Below are 23,788 nucleotides of genomic sequence, written 5' to 3' on the forward strand. Positions count from 1 at the left end.
CCAAAACCTCCTCGGGCGTGCGCGCACACACACACACACCTCCCTCGCTCCAAACCCTAGCAAGGTCCCCGCCATCGCCGCCGCCGCAAGGCCTCCATGGTCAACATCTGCCGGTTTGGTCGTGGAGCTTACCCACCGATCACCATACCCAGGCTGCCCTGAGTTTCTTAGATGACGCCTGCCAAACGCCCCCTTTCCCACAGATCCCCATCCCCCACTCCAGAGCGTCGCAGCCTAAGCCCGGCTATGCTTCCCATGGAGCTCGAGGAGCGACGGGCCCAAAAGAGGTGCATCCTGGTCTTTTCGCCCAACGTTGCCGAGGAAGATGATGACCATTACTGGCGGCAGGCACGCAAGCAGTGGGCTAGAGTATGCGGGCATGTATCGGCCACCGGCTACGCACATCGAGGTCATGGACAGCAACAGCCTGAGGGGGGCTATGTCACAGGTGAAGTGGCCCACCCCCAACCCCTCGGGTTCAACAGTCGTCGAGCTCATCCATGGCCACGCCGCTGATCTCCTCTAGCTCGCTGTCATCAATTTTCCATCCTACATCACTATCGAGCCCCTTTTGTCATTTCTAAAGGACATGTTCTGCGACGCTGGCTTGGGATCCATAGCTTCCAAGTCAGACCTCATCGACGGCAACCATGAGGAGGGCAACCTCTCCGGCTCTTCCAAGGGGAAAGAGCCCATCTGCTCTTCTAGGGGGAAAGCGCCCGTCTGCGACATTAGGGAGGGCACCCTACAACCGTGCTCTTCCAAGGGGAAGGAGCCCATCTACGACAACATGGAGCGCATCCAGGGTCCATGCTCTTCCCACGAGAATGAGCCCATCTTTGACAAGTGGAAACCCATGATTTGTTTTGCCATGCCTCTTCATAGGGGGAAATCCTTGATTTGTTTTGTTGAGTCCCTTTTGTAGTGTAGTGAGAATATGTCTAGTTTCAATTGCTATATCTGGTTGTTTGCAGTATGCCTTGTTTATTTCAGTTGTTCACAATGTGATGCTCTATATGTCCAATTATTTACGGTGCAGTACATTTCATCAATCCAGTTTTAAACATACCGATAGGAATGCATATATTTGCTTGCTGTTAAGCATGTTATAGCTAGCATATGCCTCTTTTATAGTTTTTTGATTGTTCGGTTGTTTTTAGTTAGCATATGTCCAGTTTCGAATGCTCTCTTTGGTTGTTCATAGTATGCCTTGTTTATTCCAGTTATTCACAACGTGATGTTCTATATGTGCAAGTATGAACTGTGTAGTTCAATTTCATCACTACCAGTTTCAACAATACCACTCTGAATGACTACATTTGGTTGCTTCATCTTGTAGTTAACACGCCTTTCCATTTTTATTTAACAATAACTAGTGTACTTAGACCGGCACAATACCAGTTTGAATGAGTATGTTTGCTTGTTGTTAAATGTTAGGCCTGTTGCAGTTAACACACCTTTCCACTTGTTTTGCTTTACTAGCGTGCTTAAACCTGCACACTGAAGCTATCTTTTGGAGATTATTTTGTCTGCCATGGATAATTTTGGTTGATGTTTAGCCTGTTGTGCTTAACATGCTTCTCGATGTACCTACAGGACAATTTTGGGCACGACTGCTGTTTTCCATCGAGGTTAGTTTCATCCCATGGCTTATATCTACTCACTGTTCAGGATATCGGTAGCTGGTACCATATAGGCCGGGGGCTGATAAAGGACTAATCTGTGAATCAGACTTTTAACTGAATATATATGCAACCCATTTATCATTAGGTTAACTAGGGCCATATGTCATATATCTGAGGCTACATAGCAACATGCACTGTACTTAATGTCTAAATATGCAATCCTAGGCTACATAGCAACAAGGAAGAGTGTTACATTAATGTTCTGATGATGTCTAGATATACGTAGAAGATCAGCAGCAGCAGCAGCAGCAGCAGCAACAACAACAACAACAACAACAGCAACAACAACAGCAACAACAACAGCAACAACAACAGCAACAACAACAGCAACAACAACAACAAAAACAACATCAACAACAACAGCAGCAGCAACAACAACAACAACAACAACAACACAACCCTGTTTGGATACTCAACTTAGCTAGAGGTTAGAATTAGTTTCTAGCTCATGACTAACCCTGAACTAACTCCATCCAAAGAGTTGTTTGGATGGCAGGGTTAGATTGACAATAAATGCACTAGGAGAACTAGCTCCAATTAGCACCTCTTGGGTTGGATATTTTTTTGGGTGGGTTATAGATGCAACTAGCTCAAACTAGCCCTCATGTTTATATATACTTTAGGGCTATTTGAGCCTGAACTAGCTCAAACTAATTGTAACCCATGGATACAGTAGCAGTTAATCAACCGATAATTTGTAGGAGTGCACTAAACTCCTTCCGGCCCATAATATAAGATGTTAATTCATCTAATATGTGAGTATATTGGATGCTATAAGATATTATAAAAGAGTGTTGTACTAAATAATTGTGCAATTGTTGTTTACCTTCTAATATTAACTTGGTGCTTTTAGGTACATATGTCATTGGTAAAGATCCATGCTTCGACCCTTTCTGTGTATGGGGCAATGAGATATCGATGAACTAGCATCAAGTGAGGAAGCTGATAAAGATTGTTAGTAAAATGGGTCCAAAGATGGCAATTAAACTATTTGTTTACACTTTATCCGAGACAACAACGAACTGCAGGATGGTAAGTAAGAACTCTGCAGCCTTCCTTTTACTGCCCATAATGTGTTGTGTTAGATGACAATGTTTGAATCCTTTTCCTTTGAAGTGGTTGCCAAAGCAGTTTACTCAAGATTACCTCTCAAACTACATGATTGGTGGGCATTCAAAGGTTAAAGTATTTCTACCCGAGCATGATGATTATCTAGATGTTTTCATGAAGACCGTAAAGGATGGCCAGTCAGCCATCACAGGGGTTGGACTAGAGTCGTGCGTCCCTTCTGCATGGAGGAGGGTACAATATGGGCATTCCGCTTCACCTTGTTTAGCAACCAGAATGTATTTTTCCTCTTTCTTTACCGTCGTTAATAGTACAAGTATACAACTGTGGTTCATCATTCTTTATTTGGTTCTTATGTAATTCTTGAACATATGTACCTATGAATGGAATAATGCATTGGTTGTTTGAACCTGATACATATGAATAAAGCTGTAGCATACATTCAAATTCAAATTCAAATTCAAATCTGGTACAATTTGAAACAACAGCAATTAAATTATGGTGAAATTACGCTCTCTAGGTCATTACGGCACACATGGTTGGTAAAACACATATGTTTGCGATATACACCATAATCCGAGACGGTTCACAGAGAGGAAACGTCTGCAAGCATGCACACAGTTGCCGTTTGCAAAGCGTGTGTGATGTCAGAAAACATCACAAACAGTGCAGGCAAACTAAATGTTTGTGTTAGTTGCCTTATCGTACATGATTCACAACCATGAACTGTTTCTAATGAAGTATGCATCGTAAACGTTGCACCACATAATAGCATGTGCGATAGCTGTCGTGTACGACGATGTTACAACGGTCCGACATTTCATAATCCTGTCCGATACTCGTACGACGATTAGCTAATCTTCTTAATTAGTTATCGCATATGGTTTGGGAAAAGCGAATGTGTGTGATTGTATGCTTACCATACACGTTCTATAATAGTGAACCGTTTGTGATGGGTCGCACATCATATATGTAGCACCACAGAATACCGACTACGATGGCAACAGGAGCACAAACGAGTAGGAGTATTGTATATGCATCAAGGCTCCCTATCCCCGGCGATTTTTGGGTCGTGTTGGAAGGACCCCCCCATCGCTGTCACTCACTAGGCGACGGTTACAAATGTCGTCGCAGAAAGGGGTTAAAACCGTTTGTATAGCACCGACGCGTAGCAGTGAATGTTGAGTCCATGGATTATACACACTCTCACCCCTCCACCTTTGCTAGTCTCTCTAGTACAGCGCAACTTTCACCGGTGCATTAAACCCACCATATACCTTCCTCAAAACAGCCACCATACCTACCTATTATGGCATTTCCATAGCCATTCCGAGATATATTGCCATGCAACTTCCACCTTTCCGTTTTATTATGACACGCTCCATCATTGTCATATTGCTTTGCATGATCATGTAGTTGGCATAGTATTTGTGGCAAGGCCATCGTTCATATTTTTTATACATGTCACTCTTGATCATAGCGCATCCCGGTACACCGCCAGAGGCATTCATATGGAGTCATATTGTGTTCTAGTATCGAGTTGTAATTCTTGAGTTGTAAGTAAATAAAAGTGTGATGATCATCATTATTAGAGCATTGTCCCATATGAGTAAAGGGTGATGGAAGCTATGCTTCCCTCACAAGTTGGGATGAGTCTCCGGACTTTATAAAAATAAAAGAGGCCAAAGAAGCCCACAAGAACAAAAGAGTCCAACAAGCCCAAACAAAAAAAGATGAGAGAAAAGAGAGAAGCGATAATGTTACTATCCCTTTTCCCCACTTGCACTTCAAAGTAGCACCATGATCTTCATGATAGAGAGTCTCCTATGTTTTCACTTTAATATAATAGTGCGAATTTTTCATTATAGAACTTGGCTTGTATATTCCAGTGATGGGCTTCCTCAAATTTCCCTAGGTCTTCGTGAGCAAGCGAGTTGGATGCACACCCACTTGGTTTCTTTTTGAGCTTTCATACACTTATAGGTCTAGTGCATCCGTTGCATGGCAATCCCTGTAGGGGAACATAGTAATAATTCAAAGAAATCCTATGTGTCACCAAGATCAATCTAGGAGATGCTAGCAATGAGTGAGAGGTAGTGCATCTTCATACCCTTTTAGATCGCTAAGCGGAAGCATTACAAGAACGTGGTTGATGGAGTCGTACTCGCGGCGATTCAGATCGCGGAAGATCCGATCCAAGCGCCGAACGGATGGCGCCTTCACGTTCAACACACGTACAGCCAGGGGACGTCTCCTCCTTCTTGATCTAGCAAGGGGGGAGAGAAGTTGAGGGAGAACTCCGGCAGCACGACAGCGTGGTGGTGGTGGAGCTCGTGGTTCTCCGGCAGGGCTTCGCCAATCACTACGGAGGAGGAGGAGGAGTTGGAGGGGGAAGGGCTGCGCCAGGGGAAGGCTGCGGCTTCCCTCCCACCCCCTCACTATTGATAGAGGGAAGGGAAGAGCGGGGCGGCCCCTAGATGCATCTAGATGAGGGGGGGCGGCCAGGGGGAGACTTGCCCGCCAAGTAGGTGGGAGGCGCCCCCACCCCCTAGGGTTTCCATCCCTAGGCGCCTTGGGCCCTTGGGGGCGCACTAGCCCACTAGGGAGGCTGGTTCCCACCCATATTCAGCCCACTTGATCCCCCGTGGTAGGTGGCCCCACCCGGTGGACCCCTGAACACCTTTCGGTGGTCCTGTTACAATACTGATAACCACGATACCTTTCCGACGACTGAACTGGACTTCCCATATATAAATCTTCACCTCCCGACCATTCCAGAACTGCTTGTGATGTCCGGGATCTCATCCAGGACTCCAAACAACTTTCGGTAAGCACGTACAATTTCCCATTACAAATCTAGCGTCACCGAACCTTAAGTGTGTAGACCCTATGGGTTCGGGAACCATGCAGACATGACCGAGACATCTCTCCGACCAATAACCAATAGCGGGATCTGGATACCCATATTTGCTCCCAATGTTCTAGGATGATCTCATCGGATGAACCACGATGTCGGGGATTCAATCAATCCCGTATATAATTCCCTTTGTCTATCGGTATGTTACTTGCCCGAGATTCGATCGTCGGTATCCCCATACCTCGTTTAATATCGTTACCGACAAGTCTCTTTACTTGTTCCGTAACGCATGATCCCATGGCTAACTCCATGATGATGCATTACCAAGTGGGCCTAGAGATACCTCTCCGTCATACGGAGTGACCAATCCCAGTCTCGATTCGTGCCAACCCAACAGACACTTACGGAGATACCTATAGTGCACCTTTATGGTCACCCATTCACGTTGTGATGTTTGATACACCCAAAGCATTCCTACAGTATCCGGGAGTTGCACAATATCATGGTCTAAGGAAACGATACTTGACATTAGAAAAGCTCTAGCAAACGAACTACACGATCTTGTGCTATGCTTAGGATTGGGTGTTGTCCATCATCATTCTCCTAATGATGTGATCCCATTATCAACGACATCCAATGTCCATGGTTAGGAAACCATAACCATCTATTGATCAACGAGCTAGTCAACTAGATGCTCAGTAGGGACATGTTGTGGTCTATGTATTCACACATGTATTATGGTTTCTGGTTAATACAATTATAGCATGAACAAGGAAATATAATAATAACTATTTTATTATTGCCTCTAGGGCATATTTCCAATAGTCTCCCACTTGCACTAGAGTCAATAATCTAGTTACATTGTGATGAATCGAACACCCATAGAGTTCTGCTGCTGATCATGTTTGGCTCATGGAAGCGGTTTAGTCAATGGATCTGTGACATTCAGATCTGTATGCACTTTACAAATATCTGTATCTCCATCTTGAATATATTCACGAATGGAGTTGAAGCGACGCTTGATGTGACTGGTCTTCTTGTGAAACCTGGGCTCCTTGGCAAGGGCAATAGCTCCAGTGTTGTCACAGAAGAGAGTCATTAGGCTCAACACATTGGGAATCACTCCTAGGTCGGTGATAAACTCCTTCATCCAGACTGCTTCCTGTGCTACCTCAGAGGTAGCTATGTACTCCGCTTCACATGTAGATCCTGCCACGACGCTTTGCTTGCAACCACACCAGCTGACTGCCCCACCATTCAAAAGATACACGTATCCGGTTTGTGACTTGGAGTCATCCAGATCTGTGTCAAAGCTAGCATTGACATAACCCTTTACGACGAGCTCTTCGGCACCTCCATAAACGAGAAACATATCCTTAGTCTTTTTCAGGTACTTTAGGATTTTCTTGACCGCTGTCCAGTGTTCCATTCCGAGATCACTTTGGTACCACCCTACCAATCTTACAACAAGGTTCAAATCAGGTGATAGAGGCAAAGGAGTCCTGTCTTTCGATGAGATGGTGGCTGTCGTTTTGGAGGAAGTCGACTTTGACGATCCGACTACAAACGTGTGAGGACGTCGCGCCTTAGAAATCGCTAAACCAACTCCGAGAGGTTATTGACCACGCCGGAGCATGATCAACCTGACCATGAAATTCTGTTTCCTGCGAGCAAATCACGAACAAGCAAGAAACTAAGATTGCAATCTGGATATTGCGAATATAAGAGGAAAGCTTTATTGATCAAGGTGGGGTTTTGTGACGTCCTGGTCTGGTCGTTGAACACAAACAAAGTACGCGAAGTTGCAACTATGGTGAACTTTTAATCTAAACAAAACCCAAAGTCTAAACGATGCCCTAAGGGCTATATATATGGAGGAGAGAGGGGGGATTTCGTGGCCCTTGGAGGAGGGGAACGAGACCGATCCTAACTCTTGTTTCCCCACATATACGGACTCTAGAAACTGCCTATAATCAAGTATTTAGAAATTACATGGGCCTGGCCCAAAAATTAAGGTGACGCATGACCTAGAATAGCCTCTGGACGAAATTTATGAAGTGGCATCTTGTATGTTTCGTCGAAGGCTTCATGAACTCATTATGGTGGCTTCAAACTCCTGGAATCATCACTTGTAACTTCGTTCTTGTTCCCCTTGCGCATGCCATCATGTCCATGCTTGAACTTGTTCCAAGGTTCATCTTTCTTGTCCAAGCTAGGCCCTTCATTTGTAAGCAAAACAAATGTATCCAATTTAGGTAGCATCATATTCTCATGAACATTAGAATCGTTACCAAGAAACAAAAGTACGTGATAATTCAATTGGAGTGCGCGAGCTCTAGTAATTGGTCCAGTATGTATAGCAGTAGGGGCTGTGGGTGTAACAATGGTATTGATGTCCTCATCATCCCCCCTTCTTGAAATGAAGTCGTCCTCGACGAAAGCTCATCTTCCTCACCCAAATAAGGCTTCAAATCTGCAATGTTAAAAGTGGGACTAACCCCAAAATCTGCAGGCAGCTCAAGTTTATATGCATTATCATTTATTTTCTCTAACACCTTAAAAGGATCGTTAGAACGTGGCATTACCTTTGATTTGTGCAAATTAGGAAATCTATCCTTATGCAAATGTAACCAAACAAGATCTCCAGGTGCAAACACAACATGTTTTCTACCCTTATCTCCAGCAAGTTTATATGTAGCATTCATACGCTCAATGTTTTCCTTAGTTAACTCATGCATTCTTAAAATCAATTCAGCACATTCTTTGGCATCAAAATTAACCTTCTCCGAACATGGAAGTGGCAACAAATCAATTGGTGCACGAGGTAGGAAACCATACACAATTTCAAAAGGGCACATCTTAGTAGTAGAATGAAACGAACGATTATAAGCAAATTCAATATGAGGCAAGCATTCTTCCCACATTTTCTTATTATTCTTCAAAACAGCCCTAAGCATAGTAGACAATGTTCTACTGACTACTTCAGTTTGTCTATCAGTTTGGGGGTGACAAGTAGTACTAAAAAGCAGTTTAGTCCCCAACTTATCCCATAAACATCTCCAAAAGTGGTTAAGAAATTTAGTATCATGATCTGAAACAATAGTATTTTGGCACACCATGCAAGCGAATAATTTCACAAAAGAACAAATCTGGAACATTAATAGCATCATCGCTTTTGTGACATGGTATAAAGTGTGCCATTTTCGAGAACCTATCCACGACAACAAATATGCTATCCCTCCCCTTCTTTGTTCGAGGTAAACCTAAAACAAAGTCCATAGATATATCCTCCCAAGGATCACTAGGTATAGGCAAAGGCATATATAAACCATGAGGATTTAGTCATGACTTAGCTTTTTGACGTGTAGTGAAGCGAGAAAGAAAACGCTCAACATCACGTCTCATCTTTGGCCAAAAGAAATGTGTAGCAAGTATATACTCCGTCTTCTTAACGCCAAAGTGTCCCATTAATACTCCTCCATGCGCCTCCTCCAACAACAAAAGACGAACGGGGCTAGCTGGAATGCATAGCTTGTTAGCACAAAACACCAATCCATCATTAATAACGAACTTGTTCCATGTTCTTCCTTCTTTACAATTCTACATTACATCTTTAAAATCAGCATCATGCACGTATTGATCTTTGATGGTCTCCAAACCAAATATTTTGAAGTTAAGTTGTGAAAGCATAGTATAGCGACGAGACAATGCATCAGCAATAACATTTTCTTTACCCTTCTTGTGTTTAATGACATAAGGGAAAGTCTCAGTGAATTCAACACATTTAGCATGTCTACGATTCAGTTTAGCTTGACTTTTAATATGTTTCAAAGATTCATGATCAGAATGGATAACAAAATCTTTGGGCCAAAAATAATGTTGCCATGTTTCTAAAGTCCGGACAAGAGAATATTTTTCTTTATCATAAGTAGAATAATTCAGACTAGGCCCACCCAACTTTTCAAAAAAGTAAGCAACAGGTTTGCCATCCTGTAATAACACACCTCATAATCCAATTCCACTTGCATCACATTCAAGCTCAAAAATCTTATTAAAATCAGGAAGTTAGAGTAAGGGGGCATGTGTCAACTTATCTTTCAATACCATGGAGGATTCTTCCTGTGCGGTACCCCAAACAAAAGGAACATCCTTCTTTGTCAGCTTGTTGAGAGGTGCAGCAATGGTGCTGAAATCTCTCACAAAACGCCTATAGAATCCAGCGAGGCCAAGAAAACTCCTCACCTGTGTGACCGTTTTGGGCAGTGGCCAACTCTCAATAGCTTCAATCTTGGCTTTATCAACTTCAATTCCCTGTGGAGTAACAACATAGCCAAGAAAAGATACTCGGTCGGTGCAGAAGGTGCACCTCCCAAGGTTACCAAACAAACGTGCATCACGTAGAGCAATAAAAACAACACGTAAATGTTCCAAATGTTCCTCCAAAGATCTGCTATAAATTAGTATATCATCAAAATAGACTACCACAAATCGTCAAATGAAAGCATGTAAAACTTTGTTCATTAGTCTCATGAAAGTACTAGGTGCATTAGTTAACCCAAAAGGCATGACTAACCACTCATATAAACCAAACTTAGTTTTAAAAGCTGTTTTCCATTCATCTCCCAATTTCATACGAATTTGATGGTATCCACTACGCAAATCAACTTTGGAGAAAATTGTAGAGCCACTCAATTCATCAAGCATATCATCTAGCCTAGGAATAGGATGACGATAACAAATAGTAATATTATTAATGCCTCTACAATCAACACACATACGCGACCTACCATCCATTTTAGGCACTAGTATAATAGGTACATCACAAGGACTAAGAGATTCATGTATGTAACCTTTGTCGAGCAGCTCCTGTACTTGACGCATAATCTCCTTCGTCTCCTCTCGATTGGTACGGTATGGTGCACGGTTGGGTAGCGATGCACCAGGAGTTAAGTCAATTTGATTCTCAATCCCTTGAATAGGTGGTAATCCCGGTGGCACGTCTTGTCAGAAGATGTCAGCGAATTCCTGCAAAATGTTAGTGACAGCAGGGGGCAAATAGGAAGGCACGTCCTTGAATGAAAATAATGCCTCTTTGCAGACAAAAGCATAACAAACAGATTTGCTGAAATCTAGCTCATCAGTATCAGATTTTGTGGCAAGTAAACATGCACTTTTCAATTTAATTTCAGAAGCAACACTAGATGGTTTATTATTAGGTTTCATTTGTTGCTCAAATTCTTTTGCCACAATCTGATTTTCACTCTTATTTTTCTCCTATTTTGCTTTATTGGCTCTATTAATCATCTTTCAAAATGGATTTAGGAGTCATAGGAAGCAAAGTAATATGGCTATCCTTATGAACAAGAGTATACTGATTATTTCTACCATGGTGTAGAGAAATTTTATCAAATTGCCATAGTTTACCAGTAATAAGGAACATGCTTGCATGGGTACCACATCACAATCAACATAATCAGCATATGTATAGATACTAAAATGCACACGAACAGTACGCGTTACCTTAACCTTGCCGCTGTTGTTGAACCATTGGATGTAGTAAGGATGTGGATGTGGTCTTGTGGTGAGAGATAGCTTATTGTAACATCCCAAAATTCTAAATTTTGGAATGTTATAATAAATAGATAGATTTGATTGATTGTTTGATTGATTGTCTGAAAGTGAGTGAATTCGAAACTTTTGAAAGTTAAATGAGAGGGAATAAAAGGACTTTCCCAAACTTTCATATTTGCTTTCTGATCTCCATGAATTCAAATTCTTTTCAAATACAAAACCCTTGAGCGAAGATGATACGACTTCTTCCATTTAAATTAAATGAAAGGGTATTTGAAAATAATTGAATTTCAATTGGAAATATTTCAATTCTTAAACTTCATGCAGCTCAATGATTTTCACGAGAGAAGATAAAATGACTTCTTCAAATTATATGAAATATGACTTGGGAGTTTCAAAGAATTAAATTCAAAGTTCTTTTGAATTTATTTTCAATTTGGAGTTATTTGAGTTTTATTCAAATTATTTTTCTCCAAAAGTAAAATATATGGAAAATAGGGTAAAATGATTCCCTACAATAGAAAATTGGAGAAAAATTAATTTGAAATCATTTTGGTTTTTAAATGATTTTATTAAGTTTTTATTAGACCAGTAGCACTCTTTGAATTATTTGAATTTTTGTGGATTTTATTTGGAATTATAGAAATGTTCATGTCGTAGAAAATCTTTTTCTGAAAATTTTGATATATTATGCCTATTTATTTTATTTTATTTTATTTTATTTATTTTTGTTTGTCTCAAAAATGTTTAAAAAAAATCCTTTTGTCCGCAGCCGAACTGGGCCGGCCCAACAGGCCGCTGCCCAGCCGAGCGCGCCATCGCCACCGACCCCGAGCGGAGTCCCGCTCGAGCACGCCGGCCGCCGCCGCCGCCGTACTCTGCCCGGGCTCCTCCTCCCTTGCCCCTTCCTCCACGCACCCGAGGCCCCGCCTCCTATAAATAGCGCGTCGCCACCGCCCGCTCTCTCCTCGCGCCGCCGCCGCACTTTCCTCGTTCGCCGCGCTGCTGCTGCATCTCATCGGAGCCGCCGCCGCCTGCTTCGCCGCCACTCCGCCTCCCCGCTTCGCCGCCGCCGCAGAGCCGCCGCTCGCCTTGCCCGCGCGCCGCCGCGCCGGAGCGCGCCGCCCTCGCCGGAGCACGCCGCTGTCCCGCCTCGCCGGAGTTCAACCTCTCCGCCGCCGGTTTTCTCTCGAAAACCGCCACACCACTGCGAACAGGTATAAACCCGAACCCGGTCCGATCCGGTTTTATTTTAAGATCGGTTTAAAAAAAGAAAAAAAACCCTAGATTAGATCTGTTTTTTTAGGTTTTATTAAACAGCGAACGTCCACTATTTAGACCTTATAAGCGAGCGTTCGCCTTTTAGTTTTTTTTTCTTTTTCTGTTATTTCGGCCAGGGACCCATTTGTGAATAACTTATTTGCAGAATAGCCCCTGATCTTCGAAACACCGTAACTTTTTGCTCATTAGTCCAAATCCGACGAAACCAACGCCCACGTCTTCGTTATGATCCCCTCTATCCGGATAAACAACTTAAACATGTTTCTGAAAAGTTTAAAATTTGAATTAGATCAGATTTGAATTCAAACTTCGCTTGATCATAACTTGAGTTCCGTAGCTCCGTTTGAGTTGATTCTTTTTGCAAATCGAAGCTCTTGACCTAAACATTCTAATAAGGCCAAATTCATATAATTTTGGTACAGTTAGAAATTGTTTTATGTTGCAAGAGTTATTTGCTTGTTTTTGATGTTTTCCGAATTGTCTTCTTCGTTCTTTCTGATCTTTTGAGTGATTGCTTATGTGTGGTTACTATTGCTTGCTTACGATAGATTGACCAGAGTGTGACGAGTAGTGCTATCAAGAGTTTTGAGTGCGAATCATCTTCACCAACATTGCAGGCAAGCTCACACTTTGATCATATTCCTTTCATACCCAGTTTTTATGCATTAGTTTCACCCTCAAACATTGCATGAGTAGGATTGGTAACATGTGGGTATTGGGAAGTAGTTGATGAGGTAGGAACCTATTGCCCTGCATTCAAAGCTTGGGAGTTACTATTACGTTATGCTTATAGTGCCATGCTATGCTCGTAAACGTGGATTGGGTTTTGAGAGTATTTCATGACAGATGTGAGTTTGTTAATTAATGGTTCAACTTAAGGTGGCAACTTTAATACACATCTGGGTGGATTGCTAGGGGCACCCTGGGGATATACCAGTGGACTTGCCCGGACACCTGGGGAAATACCAATGTTGTCCTAGGAGATCCCGGGGATATACCGTGTGATCATCCTACGGTCCGCCACCCAGGCTCAAAGGGATTATACGATTATTCATGCTAGAAACTTCTGTGTGCAGCCACAAGCTATTATGGGCTCTAGCAAGTTGATTAAGTCGTGTGAACTCTTACAGTGGTAGACTAGCAGATGTAGGGGTTGTAGGTGGTACGGTCTACCCATCGTAAGGTGCAAACGCTTCTGAAAGACTATGTCTCGGTCATCCGTTTCTGAAACACCATGTAGTGCGAGAAATCCAACGGAGGAGATCGAGTCTTGTGGGGAAAAGTGCGCAAACCTCTACAGAGTGTATAAACTAATCATGATTAGCCGTGTCCCCGGTTATGGACATCTTGAGTCTCTGGTACTTGGATTATCCTGTTGATCTCAACATGTTACTCTAAATTATTATTTTTTGGTTTTAATGATGATGCTTAATTGGGATTGAGAATGCTGTCAACCATTCTCAATGTTTAACAACTACCATGATAGTTAAACAAAATTTATTCCTTTGTAGTAGGGAAAAATTGGCTTTTCGCAAAAACCTTATAACCATAGAGCTTTTCCACTATCCAAATATGCATGTAGTGATAGCCATTGTTCATCATTCTCTATGGTGTGAATTTGCCAGTACATTCAATGTACTGACCCTTTATGGCTGCAAGGTCTCATGTTGCAGGAATCTTACGACGAGTAAGTGATACGTTAGGGTTATGATTTCTACACTCAACTTTGCCATTGGTGTTGATGGGAATCCACAACCTTGTTACTTCCGCTATTTTGGATTGAGGTAATAGTATTTACATTACTTTATACATGTGATTTACCTCTGTTATAAATCCTCGAGTACTATGTGTGTCAGCATACCGATCCAGGGATGACACTTAAGCACAGAGACTTGATCCATTCGGGTCAGGTCGCTAAAATATGGTATCAGAGCACATGTTAACTGTAGACGTGACCCTAGAAACTGGCAAGCCCATAGCAAAGATTTTTCTCTACAACTTTCCCTTTCAAAAAGATCTTTTACCTCTCTTCTCTTCTAAGCTTATTCAAAAATTCCCTTTAGTGAAACCATATCCATTTTCCCTTTGGATCACTCGAAGATTCGATGGATAAGACCACTCCAATAAGTACAAGATATCGGACAACTAACACCACTTCGGAATGAAGAGTATTTTCCGTGCATCTGAATAATGGAAACTACAACTGTTGAAGACCGAAGACAAGTAGAATTTGAAGGCTCTGAAGAATTCCCAGATTTGTATGACCTAGGAAGGCTACCCTTATGGAACTTGGCAGACTATGGAAGTTGTCAATACCCAAGATCAAGGTGTATTGGTGAAAGACCGGAACATGGAGCATAGGACTCAAAGTTTTGCCAAGAAACCCTAAGGTAGGAGATATCAACTATGGAATGATAGCTCATGGGAAAGACAAGAGCAGAAACACGGTTATCCGTGATGTCATCGCCCGCTGATGCTATTGTCACCGTGCTGAGTTAAGGATGCTTTCTTCAGAATGGATTTGATGGAAGAAGGCTGATGGAGCACCTATTAGTAAGATGGAGTTTTAACCTTAGCCGGTGTATCACTAGGATCTGGAGTAGTACATCAAGAAGTTTAAGGTGGAGCTGCATGAAGCCGTATTAGACAAGGAAGCATTCCGTGAAGAACTCAGGAATCAAAAGCTGAAAGTAGCCAAGCTAGAGGAGAAAAACCTCGAGATACCGGATATCCGTCAGGAACTGAAGGACAGTAGGACCATGGTTCATGCCAAGGATGTTGAAACCCAGAAGTTTGGAACGCAACTCCAAAAATAATTAAAGGAGGTCACGAGAGACTTCGCGTCAACAGAGTTGATCTGGCAAAAGGACTTGAGAAAGACAAGCATGATTGGAAGAAGCCATTGGAGGCATGAACAAGGCTTGAAGAGTTTGGAGATGTTGAAGATTTATTGACCTTTAGAAGACCAAACCTCTATTATATACCTACGTTAGATGCGACGTTTGTGAGCTGTCATTTGTTTGATGTTTTTCGACAGCCACAATAAAATCTGTCTTTTCAAAACTTTTGTTTGTATTGTGTGTATCCCTCTCTATCTCTCTTATCTCACCCCAAACCCATGGACCCAATAGAGGATGAATGAAGATGAGTTTGTATTTTCTGGACCGATGAGTCAGTTGGAGACGGAACGATGAATTGAGAACATGGAGGATCATATGAAGAATAACCATATAGTTGGAAAGGATATGACCCAACACGCTCTTTAGTGCTTTGAAAGAGGTGCTGCTACTTGGTGGAGGATGTACCAAACCATCAATGGATGGCAAGGAGTAACCACTTGGAAAGAATTTAAGTTGACTTTGCCAAAGTCTCGGTTTGTGTCCCAGAAGTTGAAGCCTTATGGAAAGGATATGAGGAAACCATGTGCACGCAAGATTTGTGGAGAAATAGGACACACCCATAAAGAACACAAGGATGAATGCCCTAATTGTGAAGGAAGTCACCCAGTTGAAGAATTCCCAACTAGGTAGATTACTTGTTTCTTGTGTGAAGGGACTACCCACTATCCTACTCAGTGTCACATTTACCCCATGGTACAACGAACCGTACAACAGAAGAAAGAAGTAAAGAAAGGAGCCCTTATGGAAATTTTAGAAGAACCCGTGATGAAGGAAGATGTGGAGGACACACCTAAAGAGGACCCGAGTAAACCCTGCACCAAGTCTTGCTATTCATGTGGAGAAGAAGGACACATCTCCCAGAATTGTATGAATGGGGATCTAGTAGAATTCCTGACAGAGGAAGTAGAGTATGACCCACGAGAAATAGAATCCATGATTGGAACAGAAAAGTCCAGGAAGAGAAACCGATTGGATTCCAGGAAGGACCTAAGTCATATCACCTGTTACAGGTGCAAGGAGTCAGGGCACTACCTCAACAGTTGCCCAAAAAGGAAACCTCAATAGTTGTCTGAAGTAATATGTTTTAGTTGTAATGGAGCAGGGCACTTTGCCAGAGAATGTCCCAAAGAGAAGGAAACTTGTGCTAGATAGTTGAGTTTGCAACAAAAGAAATGGAGTAGTAGAAGTGAGAACATTTTCTTTTATATTGAGGTGTTGAGTTGAGACATGTAATGGAAAAGCGAGAGACTGTAATCAATTGAGAGTGAATAAAGTTAGCATCGTTCGTACTGATATGGATTTTATGAGTTGTTACTCTATGAAGAAGAATTTTGACCATTTTTGAGGATATGAGAAATACGGTCTATGGAAGATTTGTGCATTTTAAGGGTGGTAGTACCCTAAAAGAACCCTTGACCCCTGGAAAAGATAAGGATACTCCACTAAGTGGATTTCGGACAAAATGAATACGAGTTTTGTCTCGATATGTGTGATACCCCAGGAGTGTGTAGGATGAAGTTGGAGACCGTCAGTTGTTTGGACCAAATGTGATCAAGGAGTCAGAAGAGAATGTTAAGTTGATTCAAGATAGACTAAAGGTAGCTCAGTCCAGGCAGAGGAGTTATGTAGACTCAAAAACTCAAGGAGGTAGTCTATGAAATTGGAGACAGAGCATGTCTTCGTGTAACCCCTCTGTGAGGAGTTAAACAATTTGGAGTTAAGGGACAGTTAGCCCCTAGATTTGTAGGACCATACCGACTTTTTGAGCGTATGGGAGAAGTGGCCAACAAGTTGGAGTCACCCGAAGGACTGTCGGGATTTCATGATGTGTTTCACGTTTCCCAGCTGAAGAAGTGCCATGCAGGGATGGCCAATATTCCCCTGCAAGGACGCTTGACCCTGGAAAGGATAGTGATGTTCCACGAAGTGGAATATGGACTCGATAAGTATAAGTTTATATCTCGGTATGTGGGATAACCCACGAGGATGAAGAGATGAATTACTATTGGATATAAAGGAGGTATGATGTTGGAAATATGGATCAATGGAAATTCCATGATGAGTTTGAGTAATCACGTCTTAGTCTTGTACAAATAGAAGGAAGGGAGATGATACAATTGGATGGATTTTAAGTATGCTAGGGATCTGGAAGTTGGAATAATGATCAGTTGCCCGATGATAAGTTCGAGGACTACAAGTGATGAGATGGGACATAACCCACATGCCCCAGGACCTGCCAAGAAGCAAGCACATTCTTGCTGAAGGAAGAACTTGGAGGAAGATACGACGTTTATTGGCAGATAATTTTATAGGAGTAACGCAAAACCTGAGAGTTGTGAAGGAACGATAGATGTCTGTTTGGCTTGCAGAATCAATGGATTATTTCGAACGCAGTTCGTGGACAAGAGAAATTCTGCAATGCTTGTGAGGATGACCGAGTGTTAGAATGCGAGATTCGCTAAACCGTATACAAGGTAATGATTTGGGTGCGGGACGGATTGATCACCATACCAACTTACTCTTATTATTCGCCTTGCTATATGGGATGGTAAATCTGAGTGACTTACCTATTGTAGAGAGACGACGATATTAAACCTTGTTTGAACCTTAGAATGGTATAAGTATTTTTCCCTTGTACATGACAGTTGTTGGCAACCGTAGGTTATACGGTGAGATTCAACCCAGACCCATTTTCTGCAGGAGAAACCATAAATTGTTGACCACCGTGAGATATCGATAGTTGATTAGTATTGGCGCCAGACCCGTCAGCTAAGAAGACCCAATCACGGAATAACCTTACCAAGATGAAAGGACAAAAGAATTGAGGAAAAGGTTATGCCGTTACCTGAAGAGCCCAGAGAAAGGAATTATACTGAAGATCTGAGAAGACCGACACTGTCAAGAATAAGGATGGATTATATGAGTTTTGATGGAACAATAACCATGCTTCTAAGGGTGGTAGCACCCCAGACCCCTGGGATGATCGATAAATTTTGAGAAGACCCTGGACCTAACCTATTTCTTTCTAGCCTCTCCGAATCTCGAGGACGAGATTCATTCTAAGGGTGGTAGGTTTGTAACATCCCAAAATTCTAAATTTTGGAATGTTATAATAAATAGATAGATTTGATTGATTGTTTGATTGATTGTCTGAAAGTGAGTGAATTCGAAACTTTTGAAAGTTAAATGAGAGGGAATAAAAGGACTTTCCCCAACTTTCATATTTGCTTTCTGATCTCCATGAATTTAAATTCTTTTCAAATACAAAACCCTTGAGCGAAGATGATATGACTTCTTCCATTTAAATTAAATGAAAGGGTATTTGAAAATAATTGAATTTCAATTGGAAATATTTCAATTCTTAAACTTCATGCAGGTCAATGATTTTCACGAGAGGATAAAATGACTTCTTCAAATTATATGAAATATGACTTGGGAGTTTCAAAGAATTAAATTCAAAGTTCTTTTGAATTTATTTTCAATTTGGAGTTATTTGAGTTTTATTCAAATTATTTTTCTCCAAAAATAAAATATATGGAAAATAGGGTAAAATGATTCCCTACAATAGAAAATTGGAGAAAAATTAATTTGAAATCATTTTGGTTTTTTTAAATGATTTTATTAAGTTTTTATTAGACTAGTAGCACTCTTTGAATTATTTGAATTTTGTGGATTTTATTTGGAATTATAGAAATGTTCATGTCGTAGAAAATCTTTTTTTGAAAATTTTGATATATTATGCCTATTTAGTTTTTTTATTTTATTTTATTTATTTTCGTTTGTCTCAAAAATGTTTACAAAAAAAATCCTTTTGTCCGCGGCTGAACTGGGCCGGCCCAACAGGCCGCGGCCCAGCCCAGCGCGCCATCGCCACCGACCCCGGGCGGAGTCCCGCCCGAGCACGCCGGCCGCCGCCGCCGCCGTACTCTGCCCGGCCTCCTCCTCCCTTGCCCCTTCCTCCACGCACCGAGGCCCCGCCTCCTATAAATAGCACGCCGCCACCGCCCGCTCTCTCCTCGCGCCGCCGCCGCACTTTCCTCGTCTGTCGCGCCGCTGCCGCATCTCACCGGAGTCGTCGCCGTCGCCGCAGCTCCGCCTCCCCGCTTCGCCGCTGCCGCAGAGCCGCAGCTCGCCTTGCCCACGCGCCGCCGCGCCGGAGCACGCCGCTGTCCCGCCTCGCTGGAGTTCAACCTCGGCCCCGCCGGTTTTCTCTCGAAAACCGCCACACCACTGCGAACCGATATAAACCCGAACCCTAGATTAGATCTGTTTTTTTAGGTTTTATTAAACAGCGAACGTCCACTATTTAGACCTTATAAGCGAGCGTTCGCCTTTTAGTTTTTTTTTCTTTTTCTGTTATTTCGGCCAGGGACCCGTTGTGAATAACTTATTTGCAGACTAGCCCCTGATCTTCGAAACACCGTAACTTTTTGCTCGTTAGTCCAAATCCAACAAAACCAACACCCACGTCTTCGTTATGATCCCCTCTATCCGGATAAACAACTTAAACATGTTTTTGAAAAGTTTAAAATTTGAATTAGATCAGATTTGAATTCAAACTTCGCTTGATCATAACTTGAGTTCCGTAGCTCCGTTTGAGTTGATTCTTTTTGCAAATCGAAGCTCTTGACCTAAACATTCTAATAAGGCCAAATTCATATAATTTCGGTACTGTTAGAAATTGTTTTATGTTGCAAGAGTTAGTTTCTTGGTTTCGATGTTTTCCGAATTGTCTTCTTCGTTCTTTCTGATCTTTTGAGTGATTGCTTATGTGTGGTTACTATTGCTTGCTTACGATAGATTGACCAGAGTGTGACGAGTAGTGCTGTCAAGAGTTTTGAGTGCGAATCATCTTCACCAACATTGTAGGCAAGTTCACACTTTGATCATATTCCTTTCATACCCAGTTTTTATGCATTAGTTTCACCCTCAAACATTGCATGAGTAGGATTGATAACATGTGGGTATTGGGAAGTAGTTGATGAGGTAGGAACCTATTGCCCTGCATTCAAACCTTGGGAGTTACTATTACGTTATGCTTATAGTGCCATGTTATGCTCGTAAACGTGGATTGGGTTTTGAGAGTATTTCATGACAGATGTGAGTTTGTTAATTAATGGTTCAACTTAAGGTGGCAACTTTAATACACATCTGGGTGGATTGCTAGGGGCACCCTGGGGATATACCAGTGGACTTGCCTGGACACCTGGGGAAATACCAGTGTTGTCCTAGGAGATCCTGGGGATATACCGTGTGATCATCCTATGGTCCGCCACCCAGGCTCAAAGGGATCATACGATTATTCATGCTAGAAACTTCCGTGTGCAGCCACAAGCTATTATGGGCTCTAGCATAGTTGATTAAGTCGTGTGAACTCTTACAGTGGTATACTAGCAGATGTAGGGGTTTTAGGTGGTACGGTCTACCCATCGTAAGGTGCAAACGCTTCTGAAAGACTATGTCTCAGTCATCCGTTTCTCAAACACCATGTATTGCGAGAAATCCAACGGAGGAGATCGAGTCTTGTGGGGAAAAGTGCGCAAACCTCTGCAGAGTGTATAAACTAATCATTATTAGCCGTGTCCCCGGTTATGGACATCTTGAGTCTCTGGTACTTGGATTATCCTGTTGATCTCAACATGTTACTCTAAATTAATTTTGTTGGGTTTTAATGATGATGCTTAATTGGGATTGAGAATGCTGTCAACCATTCTCAATGTTTAACAACCACCATGATAGTTAAATAAAATTTATTCCTTTGTAGTAGGGAAAAATTAGCTTTTCGCAAAAACCTTATAACAATAGAGCTTTTCCACCAGCCAAATATGCATGTACTGATAGCCATTGTTCATCATTCTCTATGGTGTGAATTTGCCAGTACATTCAATGTACTGACCCTTTGTGGCTGCAACGTCTCATGTTGCAGGAATCTTACGATGAGTAAGTGATACGTTAGGGTTATGATTTCTACACTCAACTTTGCCGTTGGTGTTGATGGGAATCCACAACCTTGTTACTTCCGCTATTTTGGATTGAGGTAATAGTATTTACATTACTTTATACATGTGATTTACCTATGTTATAAATCCTCGAGTACTGTGTGTGTCAGCATACCGATCCAGGGATGACACTTAAGCACAGAGACTTGATCCATTCGGGTCAGGTCGCTACACTTATCCACCATCTCCATGCTAGCCAAGTTGTTGCAGCTCCCTCCATCTATGATGGCGCGAACAGAATGTTTCTTCACAACTCCCTTCGTATGGAACAAATTAGGCCTCTGATTTTGCTCAGCTTGTGTGACCTGCACACTCAAAACACATTGAGCAACTAAACATTCATACATGTCAGCATCTTTAGGAGCCATGTATTGCGTCTCATGATCAGAATCATCTCCACCGTGTTCTTCACATGTAATAAGAGCCAAAGTCTCCTCATCATAGTCACTGGCGGACTCATACCTACCATCCTCAGTAGCAATCATCACACACTGAGATTTGCATTCTCTCGTCAAATGTCCTCTTGCCTAACAACGACGACAAGTAATATCACTTGTGTGCCCTGTTGATGCCATGGAAGAAGAAGAACTCTGTGCAGGCCCGATAGGTGGGATCTTGGCAGATAATGGTGGTTGTGTCTGCTTCCTTGTATCACGGCTGGAGGTAACAGCTGATGGAGGTGTCGGTGCAGTAGAATGTATGGAAGTAGAGGATGCACGCGGTGTACATGATGAAGGTCGACCTGCAAAAAAGTTAGTCCGCGCCAATGCCTGTCGATCCTGCACTTCACGTTTAGCTTTACAAGCAAGATGGAATAAATGAGTGATATTATTATACTTCTTATACTCTAGAATGGTCTAAATCTCTCTATTTAATCCACCCATAAAACGTTCAAGCATAGCTTCATTTTCCTCAACAATACCACATCTAATCATGCCAGTTTGTAATTCCTCATAATATTCTTCTACAAAAAAATTTCCTTGTCTTAAGTGCTGCAATTTTTGAAGTAATTCATGTTGATAATATGGTGGGACCCAACGAGTACGCATAGCAGTTTTCAAAGCAGCACAAGTAGCTGGAATAGGATATAATCTACAATGTCCAAACCACCAAACACATGCAAAACTAGTGAAAGCACAAACAGTAGCAGGAACACATCTCTCCTCGGGATATTGTAAACATGTAAAATGTTGTTCAATTTCTAACTCCCAAGTAAGATATATATCAAGAACATATCTACCCTTAAATGGTGGAATATTCAATTTCAATTTAGGAAAAAGGTGATGATCTCGTACCTCAGGTGGTGGTGCAGCCCTACCGTTGCGATGATATACCTGAGGATGACCTGGTGGTGGTGGTGCTAGTGGTTGCATGTAGTTCTGATTTTGATCAACCTCATCCTCGTAATGGTCCTCCACCTCTGCAGTAGTAGCAGGAGCTACAGAAACATCAACAGCGGCACCAGAATTTTGCCCAGGGTCAATGGGAATGTGATGTGCTCGTCCCACTTGATTTGGAAGGTGTTGTTGTTGTTGTTGTTGTTGTAGAGGTGCGACAGGTGCAGCCGGCGGTGGTGGTGGAAAGCGCGAAAGCAATTCCGTAAACTTGTTATCGAGCTTTGTTTTGAATGTCTTCTCCATGCCATCTATCTTCTCCATGGCCTCTTCAAATATGTTTAGCACATCTTGCACCTGTCCAGTTATCATTTGCTGAAACTTATCATGAAGCTCCTTGTTCGTCAAGTTCTCCCAGTTAATCTCGTCGGCTTGTGATCCTGCCATGGTTAGCAACAACAGAAACACACAAGAAAATGATCCTACAGACTACTAACAAGTGGTGGTGGTGGGTGTCACAAATCCGTCAAGCAAATCTCAAATTCTTACCAGTTCTTACCCAGCAGCAGGCGGTGATCGGCAACCGATGTAGTCAAAACTCTCAAAGCTTGGATAGAGCGATTACCAAGGAGAGTCAAACGCATGACGTAGATGTATGTGGAGCTAGGAAGGCTTATAATATGGTAGCAAAAAGATTAGCAATAATCAATTCAGAGATGCAAAGTTGAATAAACACTCAACGATGGTACTGTGCTGGTCCTAGGCTAGACTGTGCTAGAGACACGAGCCTAGAATACTAACAAAATCACGACACTGCACGTAAACAAGGGAAAAGCACACTCTGGAATTATTTTTTCGCTGTTATTTTGGCGCTCTTTTTTTGTGAAAAATCACTATAATGGCGAGTGTCTCAAAACTCTTCCCAGGTCAAACTGACAGCATGGGCACGAATTTTTTGACTTTTTTCGGAAAGCAGGGCAGCGACGAGGAAAAAGTGGACAAAAAATCACTATGATGGCACGTGGCTCAAAGGACCCAGAAAAAGCCTTAAAATAGGATAGGGAAAAATTGCGTGCGAAAATTTTGGCCTAAA

The sequence above is a fragment of the Triticum dicoccoides genome, chromosome 7A (assembly GCF_002162155.2).
Source record: "Triticum dicoccoides isolate Atlit2015 ecotype Zavitan chromosome 7A, WEW_v2.0, whole genome shotgun sequence".
NCBI classification, from domain to species: domain Eukaryota; kingdom Viridiplantae; phylum Streptophyta; class Magnoliopsida; order Poales; family Poaceae; genus Triticum; species Triticum dicoccoides.